This window comes from Anomaloglossus baeobatrachus, chromosome 5 (genome assembly GCF_048569485.1).
Source record: "Anomaloglossus baeobatrachus isolate aAnoBae1 chromosome 5, aAnoBae1.hap1, whole genome shotgun sequence".
Taxonomy (NCBI): Eukaryota; Metazoa; Chordata; class Amphibia; order Anura; family Aromobatidae; genus Anomaloglossus; species Anomaloglossus baeobatrachus.
Genome location: NC_134357.1, coordinates 366,135,651 through 366,149,806, shown reverse-complemented (window position 1 = coordinate 366,149,806; position 14,156 = coordinate 366,135,651). Strand labels below are relative to the sequence as shown.

At 45.5% G+C, this 14,156-nt stretch overlaps 1 pseudogene; it reads left to right on the top strand.

The window, feature by feature from the left end:
- Window positions 1-291: 291 nt before the first annotated feature.
- Window positions 292-793, top strand: LOC142310117 (lipid droplet assembly factor 1-A-like; annotated as a pseudogene).
- Window positions 794-14,156: the final 13,363 nt, after the last annotated feature.

Genomic DNA, 14,156 nt, shown 5'->3' with positions numbered 1-14,156 from the left:
AACCTCCACGGCAAGGTAGGGCGCAGGACATTGTAGGGATTGATTTTCCCTCTCTCTGCTGTGCACCGTTTTTTTTTATTGAAAATTACTTTGCCGGCAAATGCCATATACCTTCTAGTCACAACTGGTGAACACTGTGCTGCAATGGGGCTTGAATACTGGGGCAGGGTTGATAGGAAATGCTGCGCTCTCTGTTATGTTTATTAGTATGGGGGTGACCTGACAGGCACTTCTGAGAGAAATTGCTGCTATTAGAAACTCGCTTGTGAATACTGACAACAAGAAATCAGCATGACCAGTCCAGAAACTACATGTGGAGAGAAAATTAATGAACTACAGAAGCACATAAAGTTTGTCATGAGGGCAATCAATAATAACTCCAAGGTGGTCGCTTTTATGAGCTCCCCTGTTGGACAGTACTTGGATGAGTGTCCATTTCTGTCTCTGTCACTCCGGGTCTTTATTGCACTGTCTGCTGTTCCTGTTGGCTTATTTTTTTACTATAATTGCTGGAACAGCAGTGATTGCCTGCCTTGGGGTGATAATTTTGGAAGGTATTGTGATAGCACTGTGTTGTGTGACCTTGCTCTGTGTCCCATGTGGACTCGTACTTCTGTCATTTGTGTTGTCATTGGTCTTAAGTGTCTGTTACTTGGCAGTATCTACTATTATAAATTACATGCATACATCCAGACTGTTATCCAGGACACCAAACCAGATTTATCCTGGCTCACAAGCTGGAGATCCACAAACTGACAGAAAAGTTTCAAAGGCTAGCAGTCACATAGACTAGATAGAAGATACGTTACTACTGCAGTTGTGGCCTTTTCTCTCTTCACAATGACATTTTGGGGTACAGAACGTTTTGGATCAGTTCGCATTTCTCCTGTGCTCTATGCTGAGCACTCACATTTGGATCTCCATATAAATCTACAAAATATGTGAGTCAGATTAAGCCCCGACAGATCCACTCACCAATGAGGCAGCAGAGATACTCTAGACTCCATGTGGCTTCTGTTCGATGGTATCTGACTTTTAAGATGTGCACAAAATAGGTGGTCGTCGGCACTTTTATGCACGCCTAAAAAGACAGGCACGGTCGGATCATAGGCTAGACAGAAGTTTCTCCATCTGCCTCAGTATAGGAAATCTTCTGTTGGGTGTTCTGTGTGAATTATGTATTCTAAGTGATTTACACGTAAACCCTGGTCAGCGTAGTGGGCAGGATGAATCTGAGCCGAGCCTTACGGCAGCCATTCAAGAATTGGATTTATCTATTTTTCACGTCGTTCGCTGTGTGGTATAAGTGATTGGACGGCTTTATTCTCCTGGTCAGTGTGATAACAGTTATACCAGATTTATTAAAAAAAAAAAAAACAACTGACATATGACCAATCACAGCAATCAGAGGGTGGGGACCACTGTAATTGGCTCCTGCATCTCTAGCTGTACTAGTCACCAGTCGGTGACTGCTGCTGGAGTGTAGCTGCCACTGTGTGCCACAAGGCTAGGGCGTCATATCTTATACAGTCAGGCAGGGATGCACAGGGTCAATAAGGGCTAGCTCCCATTTCCCTACTATATACTGTATATTTTTTGGTAATACTTTGTTTGTCCCAGACTCTGCTCTCATATGTTTTTTGGAGTTTTTTTTGTGCTGGTCTGCTGGACTTTTTAATGTAACTATTAAAAGTTATATTTTAAGAGGAGTTTTGCTCTTTTCTATGGGTTGCATACTGTATGTAATTGTACCCCTTTGATATCTGCTACGGCTTATTTTTTTCTGGTCAGATTGTAGCAATGCTGAATTAAAGGCATTGACTACTTTTGGACAACTGCAGCTTAGTCATTTTAGTGCCCCATATAAAATAAAACAATTGATGTCAACCACCTGCAGCAGCACGGTACCTGTGATATCAGTGTTGCTATTTTTGGCGGATTAAGTGACATTATTGCATCACGTGATGTCTGCAGCCAATCACCAGCTTCTGATCAGCTGCAGCTCATCAGTATTCCGTTAGATGACATCATCACTGCAAGAGATGTATCCTTTCTTATTATTTTATATGGGGTACTGAGGTGATGAAGGCGGAGTTGTTCAGTAGTGGACAACCCTTTTACGCTGGCCTTACACTAGATAACTGTAAGCCGAATAATGGTTCAGCCTTTAGATATCGCTCTATACTTTCCCATACACAGAAAATCTTATGCAAGTGTTCATGTTTCCTTTGAGGAAAGTGAAGTCGCAGGGGCTTATCTGTCCACAGAATAAAGGGATCAGGCAATTTGATTCCAACTGACAAATCCTTATGTCCAGACGTCATCTGTCAGTGGACTATTGGGATGAGTCCATATGCATTAGATGGTCCCGCAGAAATGGAAGTGTGATGCCCTGGCCGGGCCAGGTAGTCACAAATAGGGCCCCACACAACACCCGTCCCTCACAGGTGACATCAGCTAACATTAAAACCCTAGTCACCCCCTTAGGGATTGATAGACACACCAGGGGGCGGAACCAGGCGGTTGGAAGACGCCAACCTAGGAGTTTTATACAGCCCGGGGTGGGGAAAAGTCAGATCAAACTTACTCTGATATATTCAAAAAAGGGAAAAGTCAGATCAGTTGTAGAGTTCAAGGAGAATGGAGGTGAGGCCTGTGTCTAAGGCCTGATGAAAAACTGACAAGTACCAGGGTAGAAGCCCTGGTGCCTTTGGCTAGGAGGCAGACGGCGGTCTCTGTCTGCAGGAGCCGGGAAGACGGCTCGGTGGGACCGAGGTGGACCGGGACAGGGTTGTAGCCCGCCGGTACCGATCCGGGGAACCGACTCGGAAACCGGAGCACACAGAGGGGTACTCAGACCCTGAAACTAGGTCCAGAAGCGACTGGAACTTGGTAATTAACTGATTGCGGCCAGGACTAGAGGTCCTGTCCCACCCAAAGTCCCGATTGAAGGCAACAGCACACCGAGGGGGATAACAGGCCACCGCCAGGGTTCAGCAATCCCACGGGCCTGCGTCTGTGGGCAAGGGCTCCTTAGGCCACATCCAGCCGGGAGCAGACTCCTGAAGTTGCAAGCACAGGCAGTCCACCGTTCTAAAAAAGGTGCAGGAGAAAGACAGACCACCAGCCGGGTGGGGAACCAGAACGCAGCCGACTGCGGGAAAAGACCACCATCACCTTGGTTTACCAGAGACTCATCGTGTGTTTTCTTAATAGTAAGTACACCAGCACCCTGCAGTCGCCCATCTCCCTGCACCACCAACCCCAACGGGTTCCGGGGCCACCATCCCTGCCCGCAGAGGGGTTAACAACTTGCTGCACATCATCTCCCCTGGGTGCCCCATAACTGCAGCGGTGGTGTCCAATATCACCACATACCGTGGGTGGCGTCACAAACCTAGTACAGCCCAGCCCGTACATATACGTCCACCACCCCGCGACCCTTTTCGTTCGGAGTGTCCGCGGGATCCCCCGGGTCCGGAGACCCTCGAGCCGCTCACCGGAAGGTCCGGACCCGAGCAGCGGCAGGCTGCTGGCACGGTGGCGGCACAGAAAGGTTTGGCATACTTATCTAATGAGTACAGAGGCCTTTAGTCATTGACTCATAGTAATAACACTTTCCAATTTCCTTCTAGAATTACATATAGTCTTATGAAAAAACGTAGATTAAAACAGCATATCATAAGAACAAGTGAACTTAGCTCTGCTATATTGGCACCTGTAATTGATCACAGCAAGAAAATAACAATTACTTGGTTACAATGACATGTACAGGACTGGTTTTAGACAAAGTGGAGCCCTGGACAAAATTTAAAAGTGGGGCTTCGTGTCATACCATTTTGCAGCACCACACATTGCATTTATTTGAGCTGATTTCAGACAGTTAAACGACTGATTATATTAATGTAATTTGGCACTTGTTTACCGACCTCGGATATTTGCATCAGTTAAGACTAGATATGCTGCTTGGCATGTAGAGCAGCTAGGGGAGGCAGTAATAGTCGTGCTTACAGGGGCTTCCAGGCCTCAACACAGCCGTTCGGTAACCCATTGCGTCCCCGTCGCCACTCCACTGCAGGGATGCTTTTGCAACAGTTCATTCATCCACTGAGACAATAAATCCGACACCGATATGCTTCTTTGAACTAATGGAACTTTACTTGTAACCAACAAATGCATATTTTCAAGTTGCATTACACGGGCACCACTTCTGACCTCGCTACTCCATCTCACCCACAGGGATTTAGCTTGCGCTATTGAAGGGGCTTGTTCCGACAACACTCCTCTGCCTGTGCTTCTAGCCAGGACCTACTCTTCTCCTTTAAGAGCCCACTGACCTTCAGTCTCACAGGGGAATTCATTGGGTATTTTATCCTGGAAAATGGACGCCATCCCCGACCATCCGGACTCAACCCCTCTTCTGGGGACGCTGTTACATCCAGTCCTGTAGCGAGCAGGACCCTGCATGTCCACTGTCAAAGGTAGACCCTTAGAATCTTTTCCAATTAACATTGTAGGCTTCTTGTCTCTTTCTTCTACTGGGGTCTCTCCTGTCCTCCTCCTAAATCCTGCCCTATTTATACTCTCTTCCTCTCCTTTTATTTACCCTTTCCTACCTAGGGGTGACAGGAAAGCAGTCACTATCCCTCTTTACCACCTAGTGGCCTCTCACCAAAGTACACCATTCTAACTAATGCATTTAATAAACGTTCATGCATGCCAGCCACTTCTGCAGTTGTGGCGTAGCCTTGACCCCCTCCCTTACAGGCACATAGGTGTGGAACCTACCTATGGTGGTCAGGAGAGGCAGGGGCCATCCCAAGGTTTGGTCAGGGGTCACCATCTCCCCCTTCCCTAGACACAGGGTTTCCCTTCCCTGTTGCCGTACTCGTGGTACTTACCCATACCTAGTGTGACAATATAGATGAAGTGGAAATCCAGCAAACAGGTCCAAGAATCAATTAAAATAAGTCCGTGCTTTATTTCATGTTCGTTAAAAAGATTCCATCATGAATTCATAGGGAAATACAAGTGAGAGGACGCATTTCGAACATAATGGTTCTTAGTCAGAGACTGACTAAGTACCATTATGTTCGAAATGCATCCTCTCACTTGTATTTCCCTATGAATTCATGATGGAATCTTTTTAACGAACATGAAATAAAGCACAAACTTATTGTAATTGATTTTTGGACCTGTTTGCTGGGTTTCCACTTCATCTATGCTGCTGCTGAGGTTTGCCTGCCTCTTTCTCCGTACACGGTCCGGATTTGATCTCAGGAACAGGTGAGCGGGGTCTCCCCTTCTTTTCCTCGGTACTCTCTAGTGCAGGGGTCGGGAACCTATGGCTCGCGAGCCAGATATGGCTCTTTTGATGGCCGTATCTGGCTCGCAGACAGGGCTCCTACCTGTCTATGGGAAGGATGCATGCACCGCGCTCCATCAGGCTGCGGTGCACGCTGATCAGGCCCGGACTGACAGGCGGGAGGGGCGGGACTTCTCCCGGTGGGCTGGCCGGTGGAGGGGTGGGGGGGCCGCTGCCCCCCGCCTCTCCCGCAGGTCTGCAGTGGCGTAGCAAAGGGGGGGCGGAGGGGGCAGTCCGCCCCGGGCGGCACATGTCAGGGGGGCGGCATTTTGGCCACTCGCCTTCAGTTCTGCTGTCCCTGGGCTGAGTTCCGGGGACCGCAGTCCTCGGCAGGAAACTGTGCCTGCCGTCCCTTTAAGGCAGGGGTGGGGAACATCCAGCCCGCGATGACCTTTTCTGCGGCCCCCGGGGCACTGGGGCAGATTCCCGGAGGCTGCAGTGCTCGGGCAGCCGCTGATCTTGTCTATTGCCGGCAGACAGCACTGGGGGTGGGACTTCCTCCCTCCGGCTCCTACATGCTCCCCTGTGAAATTGCAGATAGAAGCAGAGTGATGGGGCAGGGGCCTGTATAGTGCCGTGCGTTCTGCCTCTCACCCTCCAGTTCTGTGCTCTGCTCCTCAGGTCTATAAGGTCTTTTCTTGGAGAGAAAAGAGGAGAATGAAGCCAGCCCTTGAACTGCTGCATCCATCACTTGTGCTGCACCTGATCTTACAGGGCAACTAAGCAGCAGGTACTTATATCTGTGTGTGCTGTGCATACGGCGCGTGCGTGTGCTGTGCATACGGCGCGTGCGTGTGCTGTGTATACGGCGCGTGCGTGTGCTGTGTATACGGCGCGTGCGTGTGCTGTGTATACGGCGCGTGTGTGTGCAGTGTATACGGCGCGTGCGTGTGCTGTGTATACGGCGCGTGCGTGTGCTGTGTATACGGCGCGTGCGTGTGCTGTGTATTCGGCGTGTGTGAGTGTGTGCTGTGTATATGGTGTGTATGTGTGCTGTGTTTGTTGTGTTTCACACTTAATAAAGTTTCATATTGTGAGGTTTATTGGTACATCTAATTCCTGGTGTGCATATGTTTACCTGCAGAGCTTTTTTTCTTCTCCTTATGTACTGTGTATACGGCATGTTGAGTGCTGTGTATGGCTTGTATGTGTATCTCCTGTGCATGTGTACTAAAATATATGGTCCTTTAAACATATTGTACGGCTCTCGCGGAATTATATTTCAAAATATGTGGCGTTTACGGCTCTCTTAGCCAAAAAGGTTCCTGACCCCTGCTCTAGTGTGACAATATGTATATAAACATAGCACATACAGACATGTATAATACAGAGCATATACACAAAGCACACACCAGTGTATACACAGAGCATATACACATACAGTATGTATACATAAAGCACATGCAGAAACCCCTTTTTGGGATAACTTTTGAAGAAGACACAAGGGGTCTCTTGATCTGCCGGCTCTGGTCAAATTAGGGAACGATGCATCAAAAACAAGAAATACACAAGAACAAGGAGATTTTTTTCTCATTATGCTGTTCACCAATCAGATTAGTTTACTTTCTATTTTGATAGATCAAACTTTTACAAACACAGCAATACCAAATATGCATATTTTCATTTTTTTAATTGATTCAATGCTATTTTCAGCGTGGCTCCCACTGTAGACCTTGGGGATCCTGAGCAATTGTCAAGTTTCCCCCCTGCCCCAATGCCAGCCCTGACTGACATAACGGTAGCTGATAATTTCATAAAATAATCAGGGTATCAGGGTTATGTTCACACACTGTTTTCAGCCTTTTTTTCTACACCAAAAACCAGAGTGGTGGCAGGGAAAATACATGCATTTTTGTCATGTTCTCACATGCGTTCTTCTGCAGTATTTAGTTGTATTTTTTAGCGATTTTCATTTGGCAATCCATTTATTTGAGTAGGTGAAAAGAGCTACAAAAACACTTAAAGAATAGACATGCTGAGTCTTGGCAAAACGTAGCAGGGCTCAAAATGCGCTAAGGTACAAAAAACAGCCTGTGCATGAAATTTCAGAAATCTCGTTGATTATGCTGATACTGTAAACTGCTGCGTATTTTACATACCAAATTTCCTAGATTAAAAAAAACATCAAAACACCACGTATGAACATAACAAGAACAGAAGATCTCATTCTTGTTGATATGTGACCCAACCTGTAAACCTGGTCACTGGGCTTTTCTCCGAAAGATGAGTGAGAACTAGATGATATTACTCATATGAATTGTTACTCAGCTTTCAAAACTCCAGGAAAACTTACTACAATGTGTATATAGATAGCTGTCACACGTGGACCCTGGTGTCTAAGAGGGCTCCCTGCAACATGAGAAGAGCCTCCTATAAATGGTACATTGTGGTGTAAAGATTTTTGCCTGTTTTTACATTGGGGCCTAGGCAATACTGATATATGATATCCATTGGCCCTGGATATCTTAGCAGATTTCCATTCAGAGTGCTCAGGACGAGCCATCACTTCCTCTGTGCATGGTATATATGCTATAAAGAAAACAAGTTGGATTGGGTGGGATTTTGTTTGTCCGGAAAGCTAGAGCAATGCTTAATAATGTCAAAGCCAGTGATGAAAGGTCACCGTTCCCACCCTAGGAGGAGTCCCGTGGTGTATCTTTGCCTTTCTTGAGTTACTAATTCTCAGTTTCCCCCTCAGGAAGCCCACTTGCAGATGATTCCTGTACAATGTATTCTTCAAACAAAAGATTTCAGGGAGATTCTGCTGCCCAGTAAAGAGGTCAGCTTTTTCTCAATGGGATTGAAAAATACCTTTCTTAAGTAAACACTTCTTTCCTCTCTTCCATGGGAGCGGACGTTCCGCACGTCTTCTCTGAGCAAGTACGTCGGTATCTATCTGTCTACAAAAAAGAGTGGCACTTGGGGTCACTCATGAAAGAGAGGTCAATTCCACTATGTAGAATTTCTTTCTTTCATCATAAGACATGTAGTTAAATAAAGAATAAGGTCTGATATGTTATGAATGGTATCTTATCTTAGCAAAAAAGGATCAAAGGTGGCCACAGGCAAAAGAAATGGCCATACTCACAGAAGCTATGATTATTTCTTTAAACATTTATTTTAGGAAGAATTTCCTAAATTTAATGATCTATGCTAACCACCTTAAAGGGATTTTATCATGAACACAACGCCTTCTCTAATAGTAATCCAAAGTCTTTGATTGAAATGCCACTTTAGCCACTAGAGTCACATTACACTGAACAAAACATAAACGCAACACTTTTGTTTTTCATCCCATTTTTCATGAGCTGAACTCAAAGATTTAACCACAAGATGCCATACCCCGTGTGCCATTTGTCCTGTACAGTGATAACGGGATTCATCCATGAAGAGAACACCACTCAAACGTGTCAGATGCCATCAAATATGAGCATTTGCCCACTCGAGTTGGTTATGACGACAAACTGCAGTCAGGTGAAGAACCCAATGATGACAATGAGCTTGCCTGAGGTGGTTTCCAACAATTTGTGCAGGAATTCTTTGGTTATGCAAGCCGATTGTTGCAGCAGCTGTCCCTGGGGCTTGTCGTCTTGAAGGTGAAGATGCTGGATGTGGAGGTCCTGGGCTGGAGTGGTCACATGAGGTCTGCAGTTGAGGCTGGTTGGATGTACTGCCAATTTCTCTGAAACAGCTTATGGTAGAGAAATGAACATTCAATTTACGGTCAACAGCTCTGGTGGCCATTCCTGTAGTCAGCATGCCAATTGCACGCTCCCTCAAAACTTGCAACATCTGTGGCATTCTGCTGTGTGATAAACCTGCACAATTTAGAATGGCCAGCCTAAGGCACACCTGTGCAATAATCATGCTGTCTAATCGGCATCTTGATTTGCCACATCTGTGAAGTTGATGGATTATCTTGACAAAGGAGAAATGCTCACTAACAGATTGAGACAAATTTGTGATCAATATTTGAGACAAAAAGGCCTTTTTGCGTTTATATTTTTGTTCAGTGTATGTTCAATCTATTTTATTGAAAAGGAGAATATACAAATCTGTAAAAATGAAATTGCAAAGCTTCAAAACAAACAGTCGGTAAAATAGGACCATCAATCAATAGCAAGTTAATGCCTTTGTAGTATATCATGTATAAATTTCTACCCAGATAGGTGAAAAATCAGATATTACACCAGCATGCTTCAATTCAACAACTAAATGAAAAGAAGAAAAGCGAAGGAAACTTCAAGAGGGTATTTTCATAAAGGGAATTTGTCAGGTCCCCTATGCCCTCTAACCTAACAGCATTCATAGCTTGTATGCCCAAATTCCCTGACTAACCTGCACTGTATAACACTTATTCACTAATATGAATGTTTTAAAAAACAAATTATAAACCTCACTTTCCTTATGCTAATTCGGGCCTTGACTAGTTGCAGGGGAGCTGTTTCCCCAGACTAGTCGGCCCTCTCTTCATGTTGTCACACCCATAACATGATTTCTAAGAGCCAGCGTCACCACCAGCTCCTAATTCAGGTGCATCATTGTGCCTATTAAGCCGGGTGTCAAAAAGGTGACATTTGCACTCTGTAGTGCTAAGACATGTGGAACAATGAATAGGGGAATATAGACCTGCAATACTTCTATGACAAACATGTAAAAATTGAGATACTTAGCACACAAAAATGGCCCTCCCTTCATGATGACCTTTAAGGCCCCGTTACACGCAACGACATCGCTAACGAGATGTCTTTGGGGGTCACGGAATTCGTGACGCACATCCGGCCTCGTTAGCGACGTCGTTGCGTGTGACACGTATGAGCGACTGCTAACGATGCAAAATACTCACCATATCGTTGACACGTCATCCATTTCCCAAATGTCGTTCCTTGTTCTGGACGCAGGTTGTTCGTCATTCCTGAGGCAGCACACATCGCTACGTGTGACACCCCAGGAGCGACGAACAACACCGTACTTGCGTCCTCCGGCAACAAGGTGGGAGTGACTTCCATGCTGCTGCTCTCCACCCCTCCACTTCTATTGGACGCCTGCTATGTGACGTCGCTGTGACGCCGTACAATCCCTCCTCTTAGAAAGGAGACTGTTCGCTGGCCACAGCAACGTCGTTAGGAAGGTAAGTATGTGTGATGGCTCCTAGCGATATTGTGTGCCACGGGCAGCAATTTGCCCGTGACGCACTAACGACGGGCGCGGGTGCTTTCACGAGCGACATCGCTAGTGATGTCGCTGCCTGTAAAGCCCCCTTTACACATACTCATTAAATGCTTCAGTGCTACATATAGGGTTAGAATCAGTCTATTGTTGCTAATGGTCATGTAGATTTCCTATATATATTTTATTTTCCTTTGTAGTACAGATAGTACTTTGGAGGAGGTGGGCGAGAGCCAGAAATATAAAAAAAAAAACCCACAAAAACCTGATTTAAAGAATTGATCATTTTCTGACAACGCATTCCCTTTAAAGGGAATCTGTCAGCAAGTTTCTGCTACCTAATAATAATAATCTTTATTTCTATAGCGCCAACATATTCCGCAGCGCTTTACAATTCAGGAGGATCATATACAAACAAGTAACAGTTATAGAAATACAATATTTAGAGGGAAAAAAAAGAAAAAACACAACCCTGCTCGTGAGAGCTTACAATCTACAATGAGATGGGGGGGGGGGAGAGGCAAGGTTCAAGTGTTTATTTACAATGACAATCCAGCCATCTCACGGAAATGGGGGATAGATAATGGTTTCCTGGACCAGTGGGCCAGAGCCTTGAGATGCCTTTGGCGCCCTAAAAAGATGCGTCTTTAGGGTGCGTCTGAAGCTGAGTAAGTTGTGATTTGTCCTAGCTTCTTGGGGTAGAGCGTTCCAGAGGGTTGGTGCAGCTCGGAAGAAGTCTTGGATCCGGGAGTGGGAGGTTCGAATTAGTGTGGATGTTAGTCGAAAGTCGCTTGCAGAGCGTAGAGAACGGGTGGGGTGATAGACAGAGAGGAGGGTGGAGATGTAGGGGGGTGCCACACTGTGGAGAGCTTTGTGGGTGAGAACAAGCAGTTTGAATTGGATCCTGTGATATATGTGCTACCTCATTAGACCCCGATTCCAACGATGTATCATTTTGTCTACTGGGTGCAGCAGTTGTGACACAATCAGAGTTCTTAGATGTGGCATATAGAAGATCTCAGAAAGCTAACCCCATTCACACCACAGCTCTCTATGTACATTGTCTATTGATATTGAGCTACTTATCAGAGAAGGGGGAGTGGTCAGACGATTCAGCTAGTCCTAGCAATGATAATGTTTTGGTGATAAAAGCTTCACTGTAAGTAAACAACAGCACACAATGTAATAAATAACACACACCTGAAATCTGTGTTTCAGGGTCTATCTCCTCCTGTAGTAGCTTTAAAGGGAACCTGTCACCTAGTATATGCATTCTGATCTATCAGCAGATGCATGTGTGCCCTAATTACACCTCCCTACCCATCCCTGTGCTGTAAAATTGTATAATATGAAAGTAATATGCCCTATGGATATCTGCATACTTTCCGTGGTATCACGCCCCTGTGGGCGTGATACCATGGAGTCACATGAGCGACATCCCCGTCGCTCATTCTATCCTGCACCAATTGCGGCAGGCTTCTTTTCCGGGTGTTCACTCACCGGCTTCAGATGCGCACTGCGCATGCGCAGTGCGTGTCTGAAACTAACAAGGAGAACCCAGAAGAGAAGCCTGCCGCAATGCGCGCAGGATAGAATGAGCGACTGGGACGTCGCTCATGTGACTCCATGGTATCACGCCCACAGGGGCGTGATACCACGGAAAGTATGCAGACTTCCATAGGGCAAGGCGCTGCCCATGGGACCAAATACCCTGCTATTTACATAGGATATATGAAGGTAATTAAATGTTTTTTATTACTTTCATATTATACAATTTTACAGCACAGTGATAGGTAGGGAGGTGTAATTAGGGCACACATGCGTCTGCTGATAGGTCAGAACGCATATTCTAGGTGACAGTTTCCCTTTAAGACATGGGGATATCCATGAATCCAGAAAGTTATCTTACATGCCTAGTGCCCTATATTGCCAAGAACATTGAGTCATTACTTGGCCATGAACTTAATTATTATTACTGTCTCGGTATGAACAATAGTCTCATTACATGTTGGGACAATACAGCTGTATATTGCCTTACATACAGAGCATATATAATACTGCAATAGACCTTTTCTCTGTCGCCATGACATAATTATAAGGAGTCAGGAAAGAAATTATTATTTTTTTTTTATAGTAGAACAAATCAGACATCCTGTTTTCCTTGGTTAATATATTACAATAACACATGGCACCCAGATCCTTCAGTTTCTCCAACAGCCTCCATGAAAGAGTTAAAATGTGTTTACAAATGTTCAGCAGCAAAGGGAATCCTCCCAAAAATGGCATTTCTCCCATAATACTCATTGGGATGATGAGAGTTACGTGTCCCGAAGGTTGTAGTGTTTACTGTCGTCGCACACACGAAACGCGAAGATGAAATAAAACAGCTGTTACTATAGGAACCGAGCTGCAGAGGATTAAGGCCGACTTGTGGCAGGATGCGGATGTCTTGCCAATAGGATACCTTAATTACATGGCTGGAAGGAGAGGCAAGGAGTCTCGATAAAAAAAAACTGCAAACTACTTACTTGCATGCAACAGGTTTGAAAGTCCTGTGAGTAATATGTTTGTCATTATCATCAGAGGAATAAATGGCATCATTGTTATGCCTGCGGACTGTACAGGAACCCTTGTGATATATGTGGAGCGTGGCAGGCATATTGTTTGCAGGCTTGAGGCAGCTACACACCTGTATTAAGACTGCAGCTTGTACTACTGCTTCTGCTGAGTATAATAGCTCAGTGACCTCTTCTAGAAGCAAAAGGTAATGCGTATACATTGGGCATCATTTCCCCACAGGAACAAAACTGACCATGGATGTCCACGAAACGTGCGTGTGCTGTACATTAGACATTTGGCCCAATAAGTAGTAAAGGGCGGCCTACAAAACATACCATCCTTAAACTCCATAAATTCAGGGCCTTAAAGGCAATCTGTCAGCAGGTTTTTGCTACCTCATCTGAGAGCAACATAATGTAGGCAAAGAGATCCTGAATCCAACGATGTATGACAGGCTACATGCGCACGCTGCTTTTTTTCCTGCTTTTTTGCTGCTTTTTTGGCTGCAGTTTTGTCAGCTGAACTTTCTGACATCTGACTTCCCAGCAAAGTCTATGAGAAGTCAGATTTGTCATGCGCACATTGCAGTTTATTTGTCAGCGTTTTTTTTGTCAAAAGTTTGTGACAAAAAAAATGCAGCATGTTCATTCTTCCTGCGTTTTTGTCAACATTTGTCACCCATTGAAATCAATGAGGACATCAAAAACGCAGGAAAAATGCATGCTAATCACAAGTGGTGCATTTTACCTGCCTTTTACCTGCGTTTTTGCTAGCAAAAACGCAGGTGATTTGTCAGGAAGTGAGGTCAGGCAAGTGGTCCCGTCCCGTCCTCCATGTGCTCCCCGAAGTACCGCTGTCCCCAGGGGAGATGATGTGGAGGACGGGACTATCAGCAGCGGCAGCGAGAGGGGGATGGACATTGGCAGCTGAAAACATTGATTTTCCCTCTCGCTGCCGCCGCTGATAGTCCCGTCCTCCACGTGTTCCCCGAAGTACCACTGTCCCCAGCGTGCACGCACAGGGGAGATGATGTGGAGGACGGGACTATCAGCAGCGGCGGCAG